The sequence below is a fragment of the Sus scrofa genome, chromosome 11, assembly GCF_000003025.6.
Source record: "Sus scrofa isolate TJ Tabasco breed Duroc chromosome 11, Sscrofa11.1, whole genome shotgun sequence".
Classification (NCBI taxonomy): Eukaryota; Metazoa; Chordata; class Mammalia; order Artiodactyla; family Suidae; genus Sus; species Sus scrofa.
The window spans coordinates 57,817,170-57,839,675 of record NC_010453.5 but is presented as its reverse complement, the minus strand read 5'-3'; the positions used below and the strand labels follow the sequence as shown (position 1 = coordinate 57,839,675).

At 34.4% G+C, this 22,506-nt stretch overlaps 1 long non-coding RNA gene across 1 annotated transcript in view; it reads right to left on the bottom strand.

Moving 5' to 3' along the window:
- LOC102164049 overlaps nt 1-20,601 on the bottom strand; it is a 58,997-nt gene extending 38,396 nt beyond the window's left edge. The window contains exon 1 of the long non-coding RNA XR_002336719.1: nt 19,048-20,601. This is a non-coding gene — a long non-coding RNA (uncharacterized LOC102164049). The remainder of the gene's footprint in view (nt 1-19,047) is intronic.

Genomic DNA, 22,506 nt, shown 5'->3' with positions numbered 1-22,506 from the left:
TATTAACTCTTTAAAAAATCCCTCAGGCTCATTTCATTCTGGGTGTCTTTCCTCTGTAACTTAGTAACCTCTGTCAGTGGTGCTTCCCCAGGGATAGACAAGTTCCTTCCCAAGCCTGAGTCGCTCACCTCAGCAACAGTGGGTGCAGGTGGGCGCTGTCCTCCAAAGTGCGATTAAACTGCATTGACCGCTATAGATTATTTCTATGCCCCTTCCCCCAATAGAGTTTATCATTCAAATTTGCATTGGCCTGCCTCAAAGGGTGCCCTGGCAGCCTGGATGACACCTTTCTTCTAGAATCCATATCATTCCAGCAGAAGCCAGAAGCTCCCCTCCTGTTTTAGCCATTCCATGTGTGGAGTTATTGGAACCAGGATCTATGGTTATAAACATACATGTTTAATCAGCACTTACAACTATTCTCATTCTGAAGGACTCTTAGGTCTGGATGAATGATTCTCCAGTTATCACTCAAATAAAATGGCCCAAGAGCATGTGCATAAGGAATAAACAGTTGAACTTGTGTGTAATGAATTGCCACTGGACCTCAAGATTACAGAAGCAAAAAAGAAGCAATCCTATGCTATATTTCCTGCATTGAGGCACTCATTGGAAATTTATTTTTGCTAGTACAGAAGCCTCCTTCCATCTCATCTATCCTTGGATTAAGACCCCTCTCAATGCCATGGCTCTTTAGGTGAACTTGAAATAATTTATTACATGACCTTAAAATGACCACTGAGCATTCTTCCTAATCCACTTCCACATCCGCTAGATGTGTTTTCTTTCTCCCCTCCTTCTCTCATCTCTTTCAAAAATTGGGAAGCAATGTGTGGTAATTACTGGGAGTCCTAGATTTTCCAGAGTATTGAAAGAGAGGCCTGTGCATCGGGGGCACACAACTATTCAACTTAGTTGGTATCTTTAACTTTCTCTTTAATAGCTCTTTTTTTAAGCTGTAAGAATTGTCTTGATCCACACGTAGAAAGAATTATATGGTGAAGCTTCTAACGCAGGCTATCAGCCCCTTTCTTCTACTGCACTGACAGTGATTCTCCACAATGATTCTCACTGTTACTAAATTGTGTTATCACAATATAAACAGAAGAGTCCGGCTTCTGGTTAAAAACCAGGCTCAACACAGTCAATTACAAAGGCTTTACCTGTCAGGCCTCACAGGGAAAAGCCATTGTTCCACACCGGGCATGGCTCACAGCCGATGCACTGTGATCTCAATCTCTGAGGACATTTGTCATCAAGGACTCAGATCCTCTGCCAGTCACACTGGTGGAATATTTGCCTTCCCATCCTCTGTGCCTTCCTTCCTTCTCTTTATCTGAGGCCTTGGGCAGAGGTCCTCTTCAAGTCTCTCCCACTGAGGTCTCCTTGTGGGGGACAGAGGGGAACATCTTGAACATATTTTCCTCACGCTGACTCAGTTCCCAGTACTTTTCCACTCTTAGCCCGTCCTCCTTGTTCTCCCCACTGCCCCTCCCCCAGGGTCCAGAAACCTGCGGAAGCCTTTTGTTTGGGGCTCCCTTAACAGGGGGACGACCCTTCCCTGGACCCTCAACATGCATGTCATCCCATGGAGTAAAATGGAACAGGAGGAGTCATCACTTCCCTCCTTTTTAGATTCTTGTTTATACTATTGCAATGGTGATTAAAGACGAACTCTTTCATTTTTAACTTGGTGCTTTCATTGCCTCCTGCAATACATGGTAGCTCTCTTCTCTCTCTCCCTGATGGACTGAGCTGATGTGAACATCCATCATTTTCAGGATGAAGCAGCAAACATTAAAATAGGACGCAATTGACCCTGATGCCCAAAATATTTAGCTCACAAGGACTCAGCACAATGCATTGTTAATACTCATAGATTTTCAATATACAATTTAGCCATCTGTTACTGTACCAGTGGATAAGCTATCACTTGGGAGTGTTCTTCTATGACTGAAACCTATCAGCATTACACTTTCTTTCCCTTCTTATTTGTATCCTACTTCTTCTTTCCTTGGCAAGAAGAAATATAATCACTGCAAATTCCCTTGGCAATTGACCTTATGCCAAAAAACATTTAGCTTGTAGAGAACCAGGTGATGTATGTCATGGAAACTGGGGGAAGAGAGTCAGTGTTATGGCAGAATTAATATAGAAATATTTCTCCACAGACTATGAGCAATTGAAAGAGCAAACCACGCTTGTCTAATTGTAGACCATGGCTAGTATGGATAGTTTACTTAAATGCTTTAGGAATCTTCTTGGCATAAATATGAATATGATATAGTTTTTAAAAGCATATATATTTCTGAGGTTTATGATATACGTATTTCTCACATATAGGAGTTTAAAAAACCTTTTACAAAATTACAATTGTGGTATAATATCTGTGTCTATGGAAAACATTCACAAGATTATAAATTTTAATTACATGAAAATAATTTTCATGGTAGCATACTACATATAAAATTAATAAAATATTTAAATGTAGATTTATATTGTTTTGATAATTTATCCAATAAATGATAAAATTATGAGAAGATAAGGTCTTAGTTTTGAAACGATTTTTGTATACTAATATATATGTGTACAGATAAAGACACACATATATATATTTGTATTTTGATCATGACAGCTATTTTAATAATATTATTTGTAAAACGGTTATTACTGTGATGATGGTAGCAAAATTAAATGTGCAATTGTGACAGAGGAAAGTGACAAACTCTACATTCTGATTTTGATTGACGTATTTTACTTAGCTACCCTGTCAGGCACTTGGAAAAAGTAGTTTAATTAAGCATAGTTGATGATAAAAGTTTTAAAAAATCAAGAAAGACAGAGGTTGTTATATCATAAACCAAAAATCAATCATTAGAAGAGATGAGTGGTAAAAATATATTTGAGGAAGAAAACTGCATTAGTATATATAATTTTGCTTCTAATTATAGCAGATAATGTATTGCTTATATTTTGATTTTTTAACTTTTATACTTTTTAAGGAAGTATCAACCATAATGAACGAATATATTATATTCATATGTACAAAGTTGAGACTCTTGTTCTTTTGTTCTTAAATCATAGAAGAAATTTCTCTACTCTGAATTTTACTTTCTCTCCTTTTCTCATGGGAATTAGAGATAGAGTATTGTTTTTCAAGAGAATCTTATTTCTTTCTGTTAGTTTCAAAGTTTCAATTTTAGAAGAAAAGAAAGAGGGTTTTAAATTATTAAGACCTGAGCCAATTTCAGGGAGTAAGTGATGTCTTTATAGAAAGAACAGACTCCATACAGAGAACACAAAAGTGAAAATAGGTGGTTAAAAGAGAAAATTGGAGAAAAGCAGCTGAGTGCAGAAGAGAACATGGTTCAGACTGATGCAAACCCACCAGGTTATTCTAGGAGAATTTGATGGTGTTCTAGAAGGTAATCGAGAAGACAAAGTCATCTGTTCACCTAATCAGACAAGTGACAGGTGTGGGAAGAGATAGACAAGTCATGACAGAATATATAAATACTTGATGTAAATTCCAGAGACTCAAAAACCCGGCTAAGAGGAAAGAAGCACAATGTAGGTATTAAATTTTTTAAAAAAATTCTTGAAATTTTAAAGAAAGAAAGCCACAAATATTAGCTAACAGTAAATTACAGAACTAATTTCTTTCAGAGTGTTTCAAATCAAACATTCTATATAAAATTCAAAGGTTTGGAAACGATCAGTGTGACGGTTCTCTAACAGATGAAGAAAACCTTCAAAGTTTTCTTTTACAATTAATTGACTAGTTAGAGGCACAAATGCTTTCTAGCAAGATTTTAAATTATCTGGATAAACATAACCAAGATGTGTTCACATTTCTGTCTTCATAACTGAATTATGCCACGTGGAAACACATTAAGTGATGTACAGGTTATTAATATCTCTTTGGAGTATAAAGCAATTAAACTGAACATTTAATTTTAAATCATGAATATTTAAATCACTAAAAATATCTGATTTTTTTTTAATATTTTAAGCCAACCTTACAGTCTTGAATAAAATATACTTATTTAGACAAGCTCAGCTTTTAAGAGTTTTGAAAATGTACCAAACTTTCCTTGATATAGATATTTGATATGGGAATTATGTAAATTATCAAAATGTATCTTTCTGGCATTTAAAACATATTGTCAGGTAATACAGTGGTGGTGTATGAAGATGATGCCTTAGATGTGTGCAGCCCACACTCTTTATCCTTGTTTCGTGATGTGGTCAGATAACTTTTTCGATATGCTAAAGTAGACAGTTTTAGGATTAATTCAAGTGAATCAAATTAAGCTAGTTTTGGAAACAGCTCTTTATCTCTTCATTTATAGTGAATGTTTATACTAAAAAAAAAAACTTGTAGAATAAACAAAGCATATTGTTAACATTATATCAAAGTCTTGAGTTTTATCTCTAGCATAGTTAACTTTCCACTGTTCAATAGCCCTAGTCAGAATAATTAACCTCAGTTAACAGGATCCAGAGTGCTTCCAACTGATGCCCTTGATCACAAAAAGAACACTGACTGATGACATAGGAAAGAACAGTATAAATTTATATACACTTGGGGAGAATATATTTTTCAGCAAAACTCTTTATTGGCAGTTCATCAATTCTATTGCCTTTACTTACGTAAAATAATTTTTTTGTTTCAAAAAGACACAATTTAAGATAAACATTTATGTGGGCAGGATGATAAAACATAAAATAAAATTGGACGTCAGTATAATCAAGTATTTAAAAGCAGAACATTTGGGGCAGGCAGATGTGGGTTTCAGCATTGGCTCTGCCAATTGATTTCTTTGTGAACTTGAGAAAATTATTTACTGTCTCCAAGATGTTTAATGGTAACTGAGAATAATAATAGCTCTTTTTGTTATTGGGTTGTTTTCTTATTTAATAGTTACAACTGTATAGTGAATTTAAATGCTTAGTATGGTTTTTGGCACTTGGAAAACACTCAATAATTATTAACTAAATTAGTGCTTATGTTCAAAAAGGATTTAAATGTTTTAAAATTTACTTGTGTGCACTTTGATAAAAACACAGTGCCATTCAACAAAAAGGAAAGAAGTATAGATATCAATACAATAATATTATAATTTGTGTTTATATATTAAAACATAGACTCTCATATTAAAATCCTCACTAGATTGGAGTCATAGCACTAGAAGCTATATGTTTAGTTGTTCATTAATTTCTAAACCAAGCAGAGTTCTTAATATATTAAAGGTTAAATATACAAATTTGTTGAATGCATGTGTTTTTATCATTACTGGATTTTTACCTTTTGGAAAATATAGACAGTTAAATCTCAGCAACAAATAAATTTTAAATATTTAATCCACTATTAGTTTTCCTCATAAAAGAATAAATAAATTCTTCTCTCTGATGTTTCTCAAATTGTTTTTAGGAGCTGCCTAAATATATTTTATCATAAGATATTGTAAGTATACTTTAAAGATAAAAATTCAAAAGTGGATTACTGCTAAGTGTGATTTTATGCTACATTTTAACTTATGACAATGTTTAATTTCTAAGTTGCTATTTTCTTACCCCATAATAATGTTAGCCAATTTCTGACAATTGTTTGGAGAAGGTGTTGAATGGGTGATAAAAGTATTAACAAAACTGTTACCTAATATGAATCACCTTTCTTGGTTTTGGAGATCTTATTTTTAATTCAATGCCACGGGGAAATTGAAGATGACAGAGTGGGCTGTCAGGAAGGTCCTCTGGCACCACTTTTTCTAATTTTCTTCCTTTTTTTTAACTCTTTCAGTTTGAGTTAATGCCTAAATCTTAAGAGAATTGATGAGGTATTTTGACATGTAATCTTTTCAAGAAGAAGCTCTCTTTATTAATCATTTGAATTTGCCATGTGTATATATACTATATATGTCAAAGTCACCTACCATGGAGTGCAGAAATATAACTACAAATCACAAAGAATTAAACAAGGAATTAATGGAGTGTAGACCCTGAATGGCAAAATATATATTCTTCAAAAAAAATGCTTGGACCCCTATTTTTCTGACCTAATCTATATATGTGTATGAAATAACTGTTCACTATTTGCAGAGCTGATAACTTTGGTTCTGTTTAGTTTGGATATATTTAATCAGTCCACTCTTCTTTTAAAAATATCTTTATTCCTTTCCACTTATAAGTGGGGTTTATATATCTGATTCACTGCTTACTGTTTCTCAAGTTGGTTTAATTTATAACTCGGTAATAGCAAAAAAATTCATTTAAGTTTATAATGTTTCTGACACTTTATGTATTGCCTGGTAGGGTTTACTCTGCCTTATTTTTTTTTTCCATTTTGACCTATTGATTTGGTGTTTCATTACTTAATATTTATCTTCAAATTTGAAAATCCCCAGAGTTTACCTCTCCTTCTACATGCTGTGTAAGTGGTCTCATCACCAACTCCATCCTCCTAAAAATGTCTATTTCCTTCCAAATGCATACATGTTAATTTACTTTTCAAAAAACCCCTATTTTATTAAAAACAATTACTTCTTATAAAACTATGTTGAATTTTGGCCAATTTTTGTGTTTCTATTCAATTATTTTATGTATTTGTGAAGTTGTCCCAGCAAAAATTTAAACATTTGGTTTATAATTCCCAGGACCCTCTTTTAATCCCTCTAATGAATTCAAATTATGTTTAAAAATCTTAATTAATTCTTCGGTAGACAAATATACCAATGAAGAGTTCCATTTAAGTTACTTCCAAACTTTGGGATTGGTACTTACAGTAGCACAGTCTTTGACAACACTATCAATTAAATGTAAAACATACCAGGTTTTTTTGTATGGTTTGATTTAGTTCTGAAACCTGTCTCCCATAAATGATAACAAAACAATTTGTTTTTCTCTTTCTGACTTAACTTCACTTAGTATAACCATCTCTTGCATCCATATTGATATAGGTGGCATTATTTCATTCTTTTTTATGGCTGAGTATTCCATCATATATATGTACTATATCTTAGTCCATTCATCTGTCAATGGACATTTAGGTTATTTCCATGTCTTGGCTATTGTGAATAGTGCTGCTATGAATAAAGGGGCACATGTATGTTTTTGGATTATAGTTTTATCTGGGTATATACCCAGGAATGGGACTGCTGGCTTATGGTAGCTCTATATTTAATTTTCCAAGGACCCTCCATGCTGTTTTCCATAGTGGTTGTACCAATTTATATTCCCATCAACTATATAGGAGGGTTCATTTTCTCCACATGCTCTCTAGAATTTATTATTTATAGACTAATTGCTTTTTTGATACTGCATATTGGTTAATCTGAAGAAGTTATCACTTATATGTGGAATCTAAAATATGGCACAGATGAACCTATGGGACAAAACAGAAACAGACTCGCAGACATAGAGAATGACTTGTGGTTACCAAGGGGAAGTGGGGAGGGAGTGGGACTGATGGGGAGTTTGGGATTAGTAGATGCAAACTACTACATTTAGACTGGATAAGCAGTGTGGTCCTATTGTATAACACAAGGAACTATATTCAATCTCCAGGGATAAATCATGGTGAAAAATAATATTAAAAAAGAATGTATTCATATATAATGTATAGTCACTTTGCTATACAGCAGAAATTGGCACAATATTATAAAATAATACATCAAATATGTGTTCATATCCTATCGCTGCCATGAACAACACAAATTTGTTCTCTTACAGTTTTGGAAATCAGAAATCTGGAAAGAGCCTTTATAGGCTAAAATCAAGCTATTGATAGGTCCAGTTCCTCTGAAGTTTGTGGGTGAATCCATTCCTTGCCTCTCCCAGTTTCTGGAAATTGCTAGCATTCCTTGACTACATCCCCTCCACCACTGCCTCGGGCCTTACATCGCCTTATTCCTCCCTTGACTCTTCTTACTGCCCTGTAAGGACTTCTGTGATTACATTTGTGGTTACATTCAGGACTCACCTAGATAATCTGGGTTAACCCTCTCATCTCAAATATTTAACCTCATGTACCTTTTACCACATAATATAATTCATTTGCAGGATTAAAGTTGAGGGATTAGGATGTAGATGTACTGGTGAGGTTGGAGGGAACCTAATCAATTTATCACAGTCAATATTACAATATAGGGTATGTGGGATATCTCATTAAAAATATTTGACAGATATTATATGAAAATATCTTCCAGGTATAATTAATATTGTACTTCAGTATTTACAGAGTGTACATTTTGTCACTAGATACTGTAAGATACAATAGGGATTCCCAGAACAAAAGTAAGATTCTGTGAAATTTACCATAGTTTCAGAGTCATTCCCAATCTATTTCTTACTTATGTCTAGTATGTTTAGTAATTTCTTATTATTTAGAGAATTAACTTTCTAATTAGGTGTTTTATGATATATTGGAATCATTATTGGGTTTACAGTCAAATTTAGCTTAAATTATGACCATGATTAACTGGTTAACTTCCCTATGTCTCTGTTTCCTCTTTTGCAAAATGAGAATAGTAGATAATTTTAAAGATGTTTTTGGAAAGATAAAATGAAGTAATTTTTCAAAGTATCTAGCTTTGTTTTCAGGCATATGAGAAATGCTCAATGCCTATTAGATCACTTAACCTGTAGGGAATGAAAGATTATATAATAAACTTGCTTAATACAGCATTCTCAAATTATTATGATACTCTTCTTCCACTCTGTCATCTGAAAGTAAAACTAAATGAAAATATCTTGGCATGCAGTCAGTGTATGTTAGTTTTGCATAGCTTCATTCAGTTGATACATAGAAAATATGCTAAAGACACATACTACAAAAATAAATTTGCATTGTTAAATTCCAGAATATCATGTGAGAAGAATCACAATGGAATTTATGTTGAATAGCCAAGCATAGAAGTTGGTAGGTAAGTTCAGATATATAGATGTAACTCTAATTACATTTGGTCCAAGATTTCCAAAAACATTGAACCATAGAGGGCAGGCAGGTTAGGTTCTATTTTTTACTGTGCATGATGGTGACATGTTTCTTCAATTGATACCTTAAAACTTGAACTATTTTAACAGTATATTTCTAGACAAAATTAACAATATGAATCTTTTAAGGGAATTTTAAAGAAAGAAATTAATTCAATATATGGTATATTCTGTGATAAGATGCTTCTATGATTATAAGATTTTTCAGTCTGGAAATAAAGAGGCCAAAGGATAACACTGAAGATGTCTCCAAAATGTAAAAAGAGAGAGAGAGAAAGATATTCAAGTCATAGAAAGCACAAAATTCTTATAAGATTACCAAACTACTAAGATTTACTATTCATTCAAGATGTACCACAGAAGACAGCTACACAAAGTTCCTTTTGCATTCATCTCTCACCTTTCCCCTCTAGCCCCAGTAGCTTAGGTTTTCATATTAATAGCTGAAAAGAAAAAAATGGTTTTTGATTGTATGTATCATAGTATTATTAGGCAAGTTCCTAGGCTCTCAAATTGCCTTTTCTTCCCCCCCTAGTTTCTAATAGATGGCTTGATGCATAGTGTGAACCAAATAATTTTCTTCAAAGAATGGGATATGGGCATGAATACATGAACAATGTTTAAAATATAACACTGTGATTTTACAGCTAAATAAATATTTGTTATTAGGTAAATGTTGCAGATTGAAATCATTAAAAAATTAAGGGGCATGCAAATATATTCATATTATAGTGAATATTATTATTCTCATTAATATGTTAGGAATATTAGTGCCACAGTTGCATGTTTTAGAAGACTAATGATAGATTAACACGATTTTCTGGAGATATTTCAAGTCATAGCCAAGTACAAATAAGGCAGTCTAAGGAAGAATGGCATTTTTTGGAAGTTTATATAGGATTTAATAAATGTAGGAAGATTGGATATTTTACTTAAAGAGCAATCGTATTGGGAGTTCCTGTCATGGTGCAGCGGAAATGAATCCAACTGTGAACCATGAGGTTGCGGGTTCCATCCATGGCCTTACTTAGTGGGTGAAGGATCCGGCGTTGCGATGAGCTGTGGTGTAGGTCGCAGACAGGGCTCGGATCTGGCGCATTGCTGTGGCTGTGGTGTAGGCTGGCAGCTACGGGTCCGTTACACCCCTAGCCTTGGAACCTACATATGCCGCGGGTTTGGCCCTAAAAAAGGACAAAAGACAAAAAAATAATAATAATAAAATAAAATAAATACAGTACAATCATACTATTATGTGATTTTTTTTCTTTTTTGTATTTTTAGGGCTGCACCCATGGCACATGGAGGTTCCCAGGCTAGGCGTTGAATCCGAGCTGTAGCCCCAGGTCCATGCCACAGCCACTACCATGCCAGATCCAAGCCATGCAGCTCATGGCAACGCTGGATCCTTAACCCACTGATCAAGGCCAGGGATCAAACCTGCGTCCTCAAGGATACTAGTCAAGATTCATTTCCACTGCGCCATGATGGGAACTCCTATTTTGTGATTTTATTGTTTGAAGCAAGCTTATGATGAAGATTATAGTGGTTTTTTTTATTTTTCAGTACTTCGTTTTGGAACTAGATTACATGTTTATATGTTTATTACATGTATAATAAACAATCGTAAGTCCTATACATATCTTGACCCAAATATAAAGGAAGCATATACTTTTATTAGCTAAGAAAGATATGGAAAGATATGATATTCTTAATCACATAACATTTCAAAGTCAAAGCTAAAAAAGTAAATTAAAAAATTAATGTGATTATAAAAATCTGAAATTAGGTAGATAATTATTTTAGTCCTCAGCATAAACAAAGCAACACAAAATATCTGTCCTTTCAATAAATTAGGGAAAAAATATTATCTGAATTGCAGCATTATGTTAAATTGGTTTATGAGACAAATACCTGGCATAGAGTACTTATCCAAAATAACTGTAGCTTAAGATAAGTACTGGATTAAATCACCTGCAAAAACAATTATCTCCATCACAATGTTCCTTTTCCTCTATTATTTCACTCGTATTGTGCATGTTATAATACAGAATGGGCTCAAACCCAAATGGGTGGTGAGTGGCCAAATGGCAACGTGTCCTTTTTTTCAGGTACTTTCAAGGCTGAGTCAGGATTTATTTTTTCCCTATAGTCATAATTTCATTCTCTTATAGGTAATACATCTATGGCTGCTGCTGCTGACAGCAATTTTTGTTTCCTGATAGGTAGCTATGCCTCTTTTTAAACAACATTTCTATTTGGCACTTAGCCCAGAAAGAAATACTTTATTTTCCTGGATGTTCTTGACTTCCAAAGTCAGATGGCCCTCCCCAACTCTTCTCTGACCCCACATATATATATCCATTCTCAGGCCTTTATCCAGATTCCTCACTCACAGGCACTGAACTACTCTCAAATGCTCTCTTTACCCTTAAAATTTCCCCTTCCTAAGAAATTCCATCCTTGTCAATAGTTCCTCCATTTCCTTATTTTTAACCTCTTTCACCCCAGCTCATCTCAAAAACTACATGCTCCTCAAGATTCCACTTAATCAGCCACTAATTTTAAGCCTAACATTATGCTAAGGCAGAGGGGGTATAAAGATGAATAAACATAGTTCCTTCCCTAGGAAAGCTCGTGGACCAGCAATGGAAAGGTGACAAACATTATTATTGTAGAGCAACTAATGAGGTCACTGTAAGAGATCGTTGAAGATAGGCGTTAGATTTGATGGTGAAGATGAAATAGACCCTATTTGAGTATGGTGCTTAGAGAGTGGTTAGTTATAAGGAAGGACTTTGTGCCTAAGGTATGAACTAGAAGACATAGGTAGCCTTCTAAAGGAAGGGGCTGTAGTGCCAAAGGGAGAGTAACAATAAACTGCATATCATATGTTAATGCTGTGTGAGAGTGTGTGGAGAGTGAGACAAAGGCCTTAACAGTGAAAATCTTATTTACCATCTTAAGGACCTTAGCCTTCTTCCCATAAGAAAAGGGAATGCATCAGAGGGTTTTTAATCATGGGAATTGCATGAGAAGATTTACAATTTTTACAGATTACTTTGATTAAAATGTGGATGAATGACTGGAGGTAGACAACATATACTATATTATATTTAGTGTGTATAATACAGTATGTTTATATAACATATTATATAAGTGCTATATTGTATTATAACAAAATATCAAAAACAATTGAGGTTAGACTTCACCTTATGCCATACATGAATAATAACTCAAAATAGATCAGAGACCTAAACGTAAGAACTAAAACTACAAAACTCTTTTTTTTCCTGTCTTTTTAGGGCTGTACCCATGGCACATGGAGGTGCCAGTCTAAGGGTCCAATCAGAGCTGAAGCCGCTGGCCTACACCACAACCACAGCCATAGTCATGTGGGATCCGAGCTGTGTCTGCAACCTACACCTCAGCTCAGGGCAATGCTGGATCTTTAACCCACTCAGCAAGCCTAGGGATCAAACCTGCATCCCCTTGGATGCTAGTTGGGTTCGCTAACTGCTGAGGCATGATGGGAGCTCTAAAACTACAAAACTCTTAAAAGAAAATATAGGAGGAAAACTTCATGACATTGGATAGAATGATTATTTCTTGGACATGACACCAAACGCATAGGCAGGAAAGAAAAAATAGGTAAACTGAACTATATCAAAATTTAAAATTTTTGTGCATCAGAGGACACTATCAACAGGATAAAAAGACAACCCATGGAATGGATGAAAATATTTGCAAAACATATATCTAGTAGGATATTAGTATCCAGAATATACAAAGAACTTACAAACTCAACAATAAAAAGAATGAGCAAAGGACTTGAATAGTCATTTCTGCCAGGAAAGTATACACACAATCAAGGAGCAAGTGAAAATATATTCAACATCAGTAATCATTAGGAAATCACAAATCAAAATAAGATATACCACTTCATGCCCATGAAGACTGCTACTATCAAAAGCAAAAAAACAGTAACAAATGTTGTTGAGGATATGGAGAAATTAGAACCCTTGCACATTGCTGGTGGGAATGTAAGATATGTAAAGCCATATGGCACTTCCTTAAAAAATTACAAATAGAATTACCATATGATCCAGCAATCCCATCTCTGGGTATGTACCCAAAATAACCAAAAGCAGGGACTGAAACATATATTTGTACATCTGTGTTCACAGCATAATATCATTCACCTTGGCCAAATGTGGAAGCAAACCAAATGTCCATTGATAGATGAATGGATAAATAAAATGTGATATCATGTCAAACTGTCAAATTTGTCTAATTTATAGATTAAAAAGTGGAATGGTGGGTTTCAGGGGTTGCAGGAAAGGGGAAGTAGGAGTTAGAGTTTAATGCATATCAAATTTAAATTCAGGAAGAAAAAAATGTTCTGGAGATGGATGGTGCTGATGGTTGCCTAACAAGGGGATCATATTTAATTCCAGTGCACTATATACTCAAAAGTGGTTAGACGGTAAATTTTATGTTACATTTATTGTACACAGTCCAAAAAAAAAAAAAACAATTTATGACCTAAATTTGAACAGTATTATCAGGGATAAAAAAAGAGTGATTTGATATTCAAAATATTCAAAAGATCAAATGACAGCATATGAGGAAAGAGAAAGAAATGAAAACTATCTGGTGTGGGTTGATTCTATGTTACCTGCCTCCTCGTACCTTTTCAGCAGAAGTGGTCTTTATGGACCCAAAAATGTACGCAAGGTTCTCTTTCACATGGCAGGAACTGCAGACTCCATGAATCAGAAATGACAGAGGTGGGGCAAAGGGGTCTCCAAAGCATGCTAGGTTTTAATAAGTTCTCTAGGTGACTCAAAAGTTTCAGAACTTAAGAGAAAAAAAAAGATTAGGAAACCAAATTTAGATATTTAGGGAACATCAATATGAAGGGTAGAGAGACACATCGCCCTCAATGTGAAGACAGAAGAAATGATCACAGATGCAAGATGACTCACAAGAGGGACTTAGAAGCTAATCCCACATGCTCATGAAATATGGGAGCAACTAAGTATGTCAAACACAGCAAGGAAGCACAATAGATAAAAATCACCTCTCTGTGTCAAAAAAAGAAAAAAACTAGGTCATTACTGGTAACATCAGCAAATGCATTGTAAAAACAGTATGGAATCATGAATCCAATCGACATGGGTTGACAATAGTTAAGAAGAGGATGGCAGATCATGGTTTAAAAATAAGGTGTACCATAAAAAGAAAAAAAAAATGAGTTCTCACTTTGGCACAGTGAGTTAAGAATCTGACTGTACCAGTTCGGGTTGCTGCAGAGGTGCTGATTTAATCCCTGGCTGGATACAATGAGCTAAAGGATCCAGAGTTGCTGTAGAGGCTCTGATTCAATCCCTGGTGTGGGAAGTGGTGAGGGCATAAAAAGAAAGACAAAAAAAAAAAGTGCAATTAGAAGGAGAAGAAGGGAGGTCCCATCGTAGCTCAGTGGTTAACGAGCAACACCATGGGGTTGCAAGTTCTATCCCTGGCCTCGCTCAGTGGGTTAAGGATCTGGCATTGCCATGAGCTGTGGTGTAGGCCGCAGATCCTGAGTTGCTGTGGCTGTGGTATAGGCTGGCAGCTACATGGCAAATTAGACCCCTAGCCTGGGAACCTCCATATGCCATGGGTGCAGCCCTAGAAAAGGCAAAAAGACAAAAAAAAAAAAAAAAAGAAGAAGAGGGAAGAGACATAATACCTAAGGAATCATTAGATAAAAGCTTTTATTTTATTCATATAAATGGTACGTGAGCATGTTTATAGACTGAACGTAGAAATCCAGTAGAAAGTATAAAAAGACAGAAGAAGAAGGAGAAAAGAAGAGAGCTTTTGAAACGTTAGGATGACAGCCAAGGAACAAGGCAGACTTGGTGACCTTGAACTGAAGGTATCTAGTGAAGCAAATGTCTCTCCTGGATTTCCAAATCCTATCCAGTATACGCACCAAGTCGCAAATTTCTTTAGTCAAAAGTGAAAACCGGTGTTCCCATGGTGGCGCATTAGAAACTAATCCGACTAGGAACCATGAGGCTTCGGGTTCGATCCCTGGCCTCCCTCAGTGGGTTAAGGATCTGGTGTTGCCAGAGCTGTGGTGTAGGTCACAGACACGGCTCAGATCCTGCATTGCTGTGTCTGTGGTGTAAGCTGGCAGCTGTAGCTCCAATTGGACCCCTAGCCTGGGAACCTCCATATGCTGCAGGTGTGGCCCTAAAAAGAAAAAAAAAAAAAAAAAAAAAAAAAAAGATGAAAAACCTTTACCTTCTAATTATTTTCTTTCCTAAGAAACTATGACGATTCATACATTGTACTTCAAATTTTAGATAGATATTCCAGAAATTCAGAATCTAAACATTTCCAGTCATCGCAGAGTTTGCTGTATTTTCTGCCTCATTTGACACTCTTCTGCCTGGGAAAATTTATATTCCATTTTTAATTTTGCTTCCTCTCTTAGGATGAGGCCTAGAGGCACATCTATACAGGCACTTAGAAAGGAAATTTGCATACATGGCCCTATTCCAAATGAGGAGTTAAAATGGGGCCAGCTGGCCAGAGCACAGCTATTATAGCAATATCTCCTGTAAGAAATCATAAGGTCTTTGCTGAGATAGCTTCATTTTTGGGTGCTGAATCCTGATTCTACTGTCATTTTATTTGTAACACACAAGTTGCACAAGAGATTAAGGATGCTTCAGGGGTGACAGAAACGGGAAAGAGTATCCTGTAAGAAAAATCACTTCCAGAACCGGGAACTAATTATGACACAGGATGTCCATTTCCTTTTCGGGAAAAGAAGTAGTTGAAGTAAGAACCTACCAACTTAGACTATAAAATATGCTCTAGAAAAATAGTTTTTTAAAATTTGATGCGCAAGTCTATAACATTACTAAAAAACACAGATTATGCTACCTAAACTGTTCTGTGGAATGAGATCATTAAATTCCCAAGTGCCAAAAGAATACCCAAGGAAACGTGCTAACCCAAAATTTTATGTGAACTTTTTTGACAGCCTTAGAGAAATTTAGAAACAATTTCTCCCATATCAAACATGAGAATACTACTCTGGTTAATATAATTGGTGGTCTGGAAGATTCAAGTAATTAAGTTTATTACTGTGAATAGGAAAATGAAATACACATATTTTAATAAGGACACATACACTCACACACACAAAAGCAAGAGTGGTTTATCAAAATGGCTCTTATATTGAACATGTTTCATATATTTTCCATTTATTGGAAAATACTTATTTTCATTCTGCTTTTCTCCACCATGGGAAAGCTCATGCAAAAATAAGTTACATGTCTTTACCAGTGGCTAAGACTAAAAGAATATCTAAGAGGTATTTTTAAAATCCACTTTACTGATCAGAAATTCACAATGACGGAATATTTCAGTTCAGAGTTACATAAAAACTACAAAAATCACACATAAATATATTTACCATTTTTCATTCTCTATCATTAGTAGAGTTATACATACCCAGAAGATTCAAAGACAGTTTTAAGAACTAATCAGTAAATAGAAGCAATAGAAGAATACTACTGACATCAAAATTTGTAAATATGAAAATATATTTTAAAAAAATCTCACCCTCTTGTGTCAAAAATTGTCATCCAAGTTCATTTGTGTTTGACTGGTCCTTCTCCTTCATCCACTATATCTATTAATTCAAAAATATTTCCTGATTGTTTACCTCTCCATATGTTTTTAGGTTTTAGCATTCATGGGCTAAGAACAATAATTTGGAGGCAGGGAGGTTCACTCTTTAATATTAATGTTTATAGTCAGTGTTCATAACAACTGGCAAATGCTGAGTATTAAAATAAAACCTAAACATTTTAATTACAAATCTCCTTAAAATTTGGAATCCAGATGATTGTAAAAAATAAATCTAGATGCTTTGTCTGGTTTCCCCTTCCTATATAGGGATGTATTCTACTAATCCATGAAAAATAAATGATACATCATATTTAATTATATATTGAATACACCTATACAGTATATTTTATTACTGCTGTACTATAATCATTTTCCTTATTGCTGACTTTCCAAAAATCAGTTGCAATGAAAGCTTTAAGGCTTTATTACTGTAGGTAAATTTCCTATTAAAAGAATTTTACTTTTCAGGAACCAACAATCCTGCAATTTAGATGTGGAAATTAACTTTATGACACATTTTCTTTTATCTCATAAAAAGAAATTGTCCAAATCCAAAGGAAATAAGACTTTGAGTATAGATGAATGTTAATAAATATAAAAATTCAACTTACTGCAATATCACTTTATGTTACTGTACTGATTTTCACTGCCAATAAGTTCATTAATGTGTAGTATTTTCAGGGAGAGTTAAAAGAGAACTTTTTTTGGCAAAACCAAGTAAAGCGTTCGATTTATATACGCAAGGATATTATAATCTGTAATTGTTATACACAAGTTTAGATACAAACTATAAAAAAGATACATAATGCATCATAGCTTCGAATAACTCATAGTTCTCAAAAAACATGATTATAATTGCAATATTGGATATCTTGTATACAAAATTCATTACTCTATCGAATACCAAACATATAGAGAAGATAATTCTAAAATTCTGTCCAGTGTATTAATATATTTTAAGCTGACCTTCTATTAATAAATAAAATGCTCACGATTACTTGAATTTTAGCCATTATAAATTTTAACATAGATGCATGCTGAATATACAAAACTGAAATTTAAAATTTTTCTAAGGTTTAAAAAATAAGGAAATAAAAAATTTCTACCATCTTAACTTTCATTAGATTGAATAGTATAATCATATATATTTGACCAACCAAATACTTTTTGGTAAATTTTATTTAAAAAAAAATGTGTCTGCTCTATGTATATAGCTTGAGTCTGAGACATATTTGAAATTACAAATAAAACATTCCAAAGCACCTGCAGTATCATTAGCCTGAAGAGTTTAGCTACAGTAAAATTGTTAGTAAATCTTCATTAAACCTGACCATCTATTGCAGTCTTAGCTGGTTGCAAAGAGTTTCTGTAACTGAAATTAACTAATTATTTGCAATCCCTTAGTGGGTGAAGGAGAAGGGAAGAGAAAGAGAAGAAAGAATACTTTTACTGTAGTGTTTCCCAGAAACTATTCTTTCCCTTAGATTATTAGTTGATTCCCAGATAGTCGTTAACGTAGCCTGAGGTCCGGCTCACCATTTCTGGGATCATTTCTATTTTTCTGTAATCACTTCTGAGTACTCAAACAGTCCACATTCCAATCAATTGAATTCTTTATATGCAAAAGAAAGAAAATTGTGCACAAGAACCATGATTCTAAAGATAAATAATGGATTCAGATAAGTAAATACAAACAATGTTTTCATTAATAGTTTCAGTAGTAGAACTAGTTAATCAAGCGACTGAAACTTTTAGCAATTCAAGTAGGGGATGGAAAAATTTGGAAATATATATATATATTTATATATATATATTAGTATGGTTTCAGCAAAATGTGCTGATGTAAATATGATTGACAAAGTCATTAGAATAAAAATAACTGAGAGGTATCAATCTTCAACGTTTCAGTAATATTTTAAAAGTAAATGGGTCGGCCCAATTTCCAAATTAAAGTGGATAAGATGTGATAAATTTATATCCTGGTATATTGAAATTATCTATTTTTCTGTATGTTTCTCTGTCTAGATAGCTAGCATATTGAGAGTAATAATAGTTCTATTTTAGCATTTTAAAAATAAGCATTACCTATAGAGAATCTCCTCGGTGGTCCATGAATGAGGATTAACCTAAGACAAGACCTATTCATTCATTTGCTTAGTTTAAAAGGAGAATATAAAATCTGCTCTTTATGTTAAAGGTCCATCAAAACTGGCTAATTTCTAATAGGAACTACTGTCAGTTGTCAAGAAGTGACAGATGTAATGTCCCTGGTTACTCTACCGACTCCATTTCCCATCTGAATATGAAGACCTGCACACTTCTAACAGTAAGAATAACTGTTAAACATTAAATAGAACATACCTTAGAGTTGCCTTATCTTGCTGCTGCTCCTGAAAATGGTCAGAATGACAGTCACTTGACTAGTCCCACGTTATCGTTTATTGCTTTACATGGTTTACTGCCATTTGGTGGTTGTCTTATTTTCAGAAGGCATTTCACTATCTGCCAGTTTTTCTCTTTGCCTTGTGGTCTTCAGACAGTAATTTTTTTGCAAATGCAGCTATTCTTTTTTGTCAGCAAAATCTGTCTGCGGCTGTCATTTCACGGGCATAAATAGTCTGCTTCAAATCAAGCTGAAAAATGTTCATATAAAAATTCTCTGACTCATTCATATGATCGAAAGATATAATTTCATGGTATTATTAAATAATTACTTAGAAATCCATTCACAAGTCAGCTCATTTATGAAGGCGAGTTGCCTTATTCGTAATGAGGCTGTCATTATACAGCAAGGAGTCCAAGTGAAGTTAATGTTCCCAAACTAGAACTGTCCAAGGCCAGGATGGCTTCTTAAGAACTGATGAGGTAGAGGCTCATTTTAATGAATGCTTAATAATCTCACCTTCATTTTCAAATTAAATCAGTACTTTTAAAAGCCGTGCTCAGAGACATCGTATTCTTTAGATTTAAATGTATGAGTCTGAACAGAAAAAAAATTCACACAAATTGTTCATAGTGTGCTTTTGAAAAGATAAAGATACCTATTGCAAGTGTGCAGGTTGCTCTGTTGGAATTTACATACAGCTGCATAAAATGCTTGTGGCTATGTCCTTTTACAATGATGGAGTATCTTCAAGGATGTACATTCTTAGATATATCATTCACTTTACCTGGTCACCACTGATTTTTTTCCACAAACTTCAGCATTTCAAACACAAATGAAAAGTATTATGAATTCTAATTCTATATGTACATATTCTTTTATGTTTCTGTTACTAATAAATTTGTATTAAATGTAAAATAGTGACTTGGTTAAGATACAAAAATTAATTTGCAAATGAATTACTTTAAAACATTATTATCGGTAGGCCCTTTAGAAGTTGAATTTTTTTCTGATATAAATCAAACTATGTAATCATACTTTTATAATAATTATCTATAAAATATCAATAATATCCCATAAGTATTTATTATACTGTGTGAATATTACAGAGAATCATATGTGACAATACCCAAAATAATTCAAAAATCCAAGTTACCAGGCACATATTTCCAGTCAAAAGACAGATTTTTAACCCCTGCTTTCTCCAAATCAGGGACTTTGCCAATTATAAGAAAAGTATAATGCTTTTCAGGGCCTGCAGGAGGAAGGCACAGTAGGTAAGAAGGAAGGACTGTGAAGGTGTGGAGACAGAAGTCTGAGGACCACCACTCAGCCAAGGAGCTGGCATTAGTCCAGTGGCTCCAGGTAGCAGAGAGTAAAGTGAGACCCTTGAAGACAACCCGTCATGGGCCAACTAATATTCACCCCAATTTTTTTCTTTTTACTAATGCCCTGGCACTATTCCTTACTTTTTGTTGTTGTTGTTGTTGTCTTTTTCTAGGGCCTCACCTGCAGCATATGGAGATTCTCAGGCTAGGGGTCTAATCAGAGCGGTAGCCCCCAGCCTACACCAGGGCCACAGCAATGCTGGATCTGAACTGCGTCTGTGACCTACACCACAGCTCAGGGCAACGCCAGATCCTTAACCAGGTGAGCGAGGCCAGGGATCAAACCCGCAACCTTACGGTTCCGAGTCGAATTCCTTAACCACTGAGCCATGACAGGAACTCCTATTCCTTACTCCTAATCAGGGTTTCCTTCCTCCCTAATCTGCCAAATAATAGAATAGAGCTGCAAATACACAGTGTCTTCCCATCTAAAACAAATGCCATTTATCTGCCTCTCTGCCTATCTATCTATTGTTGGTAGTGTTAAAAAAAAAAAAAAAAAAAGGAGAGATAGGGTTAAATGTTTACCTTTTTATCTTCACCTGTCTGTCTCTTTCTGTACATAGACAGGGAGTCATGAAAACAAAACACACACACTCACATACACTAAGTTCCTAATGCATAGACTAAAAACAGACAGAGGAACGAAAACTATCTACATGTCAGAAGGAAATAATCAAAAAAACATCATCATAGAAATAGGCCCAGAGCTTTGCAGTCACAGTGCAGAGGCACAGAGCACTTGCTAGGAACTGAGTGTGGAGAAATGGCACCAGCGCTGGGAGGCTCCAGGCATGAATGGCCTTGAGATTGGTGAAAATGTGGAAGAAAGAGTTCCTGTCTCTAATTCCCTCTTTACTCTCCTTTTTTTCTGCTTAACTCCATTTTACCACCTTGCACCAGCTCAGGGAGTCTGTGATGGTGTAAGAAGTGAAAGAAGAGTCCTAGACAGCATTCTTGAGACTGTGGAGTGAGGGGAGCAGGGATTTCAAGTGCAGCAGCAGAACGATGCTTGGGGCAAGAAACACTGACCTGTGCTGATCTTAGATGGAGATTCCAAAGCCAGATCTTCAAGTGACCCAGATTACTGAAACTTAATCTTAAGTAGTTTATAGTTTAGTGTACTTTTGAAAGTCACTTATTCAAATGGATAGCCATTTGCAATTCAGACTTAACAAACTTTAGGAGGTTAAGGGAATAAAATAACAGGCAAGGACCCAGGGAAAAACACACATAAATGAATTATGTTTGCATAATATATATTATAACTTCCACTTCTACATGATAACTTTTATACTATATTCCTAGGTATTTTTCAGGCTTCAAGAGTACTCAAACCAAAAAAAAAAAAATTAAATGAATAAAATTTATCAATTTTCAAAGTTTAGTTTTACAATTGCACACACATGCACACACACACGCGCGCAAATAAAACAAAGTACAATTTTCAAAAATGATTTCATAGTTCCAAAAAATGACTTTGCCATTTTTAACTTAGCAAGGACTTTCAGATTGCCATGTATCTTGTGATAAAAATGAACTCTACATTAAGCAAAACAGCAAGGAAAAAGAAAACTAAAATAGTACATAGCAAGTAGGGCACTGGAAATGCAAAACAGGGGAAAAAAAAAACCTATATTTTATACATCAAATCATTATACACAGTAGTATAATTTTTATAAAGTAAAACAAATAATTATCTAGAATTCTGTAATAATGAACATTTTTGATACTTCAAAAAAATGAAGTAGAGAAAATGAGAAATATGCAAATAAATAACCATTCTAGGAAAGGATGTCAAAAATAATCTTGCTGTGACCCATTAAATATATATTAAACAAAGCAAAACAAACAGAAAAAGGAGACTGATTCACAGTAAGAGGTCAACATTTCACATGGCTTTTCTCTTTTGTTTCATCTCAATTACATGACACCTACTTTCACATTTTTTTGTAAAGAAAATAAAATAGAAAGATTTAAAAAAATACCTCTATTTAAGGCAGATGTACATTAGCTATATTTACTCACTCAAAATCTTATTAAGTTTCT